The following is a 3,900-nucleotide window of genomic DNA, read 5'->3' as shown; positions in this document are numbered from 1 at the left end:
CCGATGATCCAAAGATTCTGAAGTGACTCACATTTGGTCGCTTCCCAGAAAAGTTCTCCATAGGTGTATTCATCCCCAATATACGGTGCAGGCTTCTATTCTGCAAGTATACTGTTGTATTGCATGCCTCAGCCCACAAATGAAGTGGTAGGCTTTGGTCATACAACATTGCTCAAGCTACTCCCATAATTGATCTGTTCTTCCTTTCAGCCACCCCATTCTTCTATGGGTTATGGGGTGCCATCAAATCCCATTTAAGTCCTTCTGGAGTGAAGAAGTCCTTAAACTATTGGGAGACATACTCTCCACCATTGTCACTATGCAAGGATTTCATTTTCTTTCCAGATTCTTTCTCTACCAAGGCTTTAAACTCACAAAACCTCAAGAAGGTCTGATCCTTATTTTGCATAAAGTAGATCCAGCATCTATGGGAAAAGTCATCAATAAAAATAACATAGTACCTTTGTTTAGCGATGGAGGCTATAGAGAATGGTCTACAGACATCTGTGTGAACTCGCTCCAGGATTGCTCCAACTCTACTATCTTGATCTTGAAAGAAATATTTCGCATACTTACCCAAGGTACAACCTTTGCATGTATTTGTCTGCTCCAGTTCTCTCTTGGGAAGTCCAGTAGAAATTTGTTGCATGATATTCAAGGCCTCATGGTGCAAGTGGCCCAATCTTCTATGCCATAGCTCGCCATCATCTTGGTTTGCACCACTTTTGCTTTGGAACTCAGTGCAACACAGTCATCTACCTCCAACTTGTAGAGATTCTTAACTCAAATCCCAATCCTCTTGGTTTGTCCAGTACTGATATGCCTCAGGAATAACTTTCCTTTACTAAAGACTACATCATAGCCTTTATCTTCTAGCATAGCGACAAACACAAGATTCTTCTTCAGACTCGATACATACTTTACATCAGTCAAGGTGAGAGGAGCTCCATGCTCCCTCTGAAACACAACTGTACCTTCACCTAAAACACGATACTTTCCATCATTGCCCATCTCAATCTGCATTTGGAGATCCTTCTCCTCTAGGGTACCGAAAATATTCTTGTCACCGAACATGTGGAAAGAGGCTCCACTGTCCAGGTACCAAACACATCCCACCACGGATGAATCCATGCATGCGATGAGAGAGAAATCTAACTCGAACTGTGAGGCTAGTGCCTCACCGTCTGATCCCTTCAAGGATCCTTTCTTGGATTTCTTCTGTGGACAATTCATAGCATAATGGCCCACCTCATGACAATGAAAGCATCGCACTTCCAATTTGTCAAAACTTCTTCCCACCATGGGAAGAACTGGATTGGCATGGACGCCTTCCCTTTCCCTTTCCTCACGTTACTCGCTAAGGCTATATTTTCTTCATCATCTTGCTTTAATGAAGATCCATCTCTGGTGCTTCTTTGTATCTCTTCCTTCATCAGATCCGACCAAAGTCGTTCCCTATCTGGCAGTTTATCTCTTCAATTAACCGAGTCTTGGTAGCTATGCTAGCTCTTAGGAAGACCGAGGAGAGCAAGGCTCACCATGTCATCATCGACTGTCATGATCCCTACACTTCTAAGCTCATCCCTGCAGGTGGTGAGCTTGTTCAGATATGTAGAGATCGTGTCGCCCTTTTCACACTTGATTTTCGAAAGCTTGTCTTTCAGTGCCAGATTCCTCTAATCACTGTTGTTCTGATATAGATCTTTCAATGTTTTCCAAATCAAAAATGGTGTCTCCTTCCCATGGAGGCTTGAGACAATGTGGTCTCAAACTCCCTCCAAGAGGATTCTCCTCGCTCTAGCTACACATTTCTTCCATTCCACCAATTCTGTAGCATTAGCTACTGCTGGCTTGGGGACTTTATGATCAATGAAGTCCTTTAGATTGTTGTCCTCTAATAATTCTTCCATGCGATCCTTCCAGGCTATATAATTCAAGCTGCTATCAAGGGCATACTCGAGTCTTAAATCGCTGAACGTCGTCGGTGAAATTGAGACGTGATAAGAACTCGAATTCTATAACCAGGAACTTGAAACTTGAAACTTCTCTCTTATTTGTATAGTGTTCTTCACTTTGGTCACCTTTGCTCTGATACCATGTAGAAATTCTCACTGTAGATCAACAGACTATGCAATATACTAAAGCAAAATACAAGATCTACTTCTACAAAAAACTTGCAGAAGCTTAATCAATTTTGAGCAAGATCAAATAGAACACATATAATTGAGAACGAGAAATCAATCACACATGAACACAGAAGAATACTCTGGGGAAAGCCTCAGCTAAAAACCTCGATCTTTGTATTATCATACAAGTGGAAATATGTTCAGATTACACAAAGCATCAGCTCACAAGCTATCCTGCTCTCACTACAATCCAACAATTTAGCTCACAGACTGAATAGACACAAGATATGCCCTCCAAGCCTCCTATTTCCTTGTGTAGTTTTCCTTGGGGTCCAATGCTACCACCTGTGTGAATTGGCCTCATCACACACTCATCAAACCTAAAAGTAACTGCACAATATCCAAGGAATGAATTCCTTCTGCAGGCAAGAGATATCCTCCATGGAATATTCCTACAACTGATAGTACACTATCCCATCATCTGATCTCAACTGGGTCTCTGTCTGAATTGACATGCATGAGTTATTTATGAGAGAATATTCAGTTATCTGAAGTGCAACAGTTAAATTCATGCATGCATTAACTAACTGAACTCACAATTAGTTCAACAAACTATTTGAACTAATCTAACTAGACTTAACTCAGTTAACTGAGCCAACTAATTACAACTCAAAGTACAACTCATCCTGATCTCCTTTAATCAAGGTATAACTTCCTCAATCAATGGATAAACTATTGCATGTCTTCACATAGACTTCATGTTTGATTTTATACAACTAATTAACTCAAGATGAATTAATTAATTATTTTGCAAACAACTGATAAGATCAAATTCGAATTTTAATTCACAAGTTTAGTTTAGGGGCTAACTAAAATTGGAATGTATACAAAAATGGTATTTATAGCAATGCTAATTTTAGAACTTCTATTTTTAGTATTTCTTATTGCTATTTTCAAAATTTACCATATGTTTGACAAAATGTCGAGTATGTTCTAGTCAGTCTAGGTCAAGTTTTGACTTCAAGTTTTAACAATTAGCACTATAATTACGAGGAATATGATTATGGAAAGTTACAGGAAATATGGGTTGTGCTATGGAGGATAGCCTATAGAATTGGTTCATATATGAGGAACACAGGCACATAATTAAGGATCTGAGGTCATAACCACATCGAGCAAGGCTTGTGAGTGTGGTTGGAGGCTCACAACCACATGCAGGTAGTGTCAAGGGTGTAGTTATAGGTCTAGGTCAGAGAAAAAGGGTTCCATCTCAGGGAATGGTCACCTAGGGTAGTTTTTCAGCCTTTGAGTGATCTATGGTTACTAAGGAAAGTCAATAAATCTCAGTTGCAAGCCCCACTTAACTAGAACTAGGAGGTCGAGTCAAGTCATAGTAACACTCCGCTTCACATTTACCCAAAAGTCTTGTAAAAGAAGGTAACTATGGGGAGGGGCATGTTACATTGAAATCTTTTAATTATTCTTTAAAATCAATCTACCCAATATAGTGGGGATGGGGCTCAATTCCCATCCTAATAACCATCTCCATCACATCCACCCTCCCTGTTTATGAAAATACGTAGGCCATGGCATTGAGAGAGGTCTTTAGAACCCTCATTGTCATAATTTCATTATACTATGGAATGCATACCGCAGAGATCAATCCCAAACTCATTTGTCCTTACAAATTCCTTACCTCTCTCCTTCCATTTCGATTTTATTCACATACATAACATTGGTCATTCAATGATCTCCACACACTACTTGTGTGGCC

Source organism: Pinus tabuliformis, chromosome 7 (assembly GCF_031772625.1).
Source record: "Pinus tabuliformis cultivar Carrire ecotype Pingquan chromosome 7, CPIR1, whole genome shotgun sequence".
NCBI lineage: Eukaryota > Viridiplantae > Streptophyta > Pinopsida > Pinales > Pinaceae > Pinus > Pinus tabuliformis.
The sequence above is the reverse complement of the archived record's forward strand: the minus strand, read 5'-3'. Positions refer to the sequence as shown.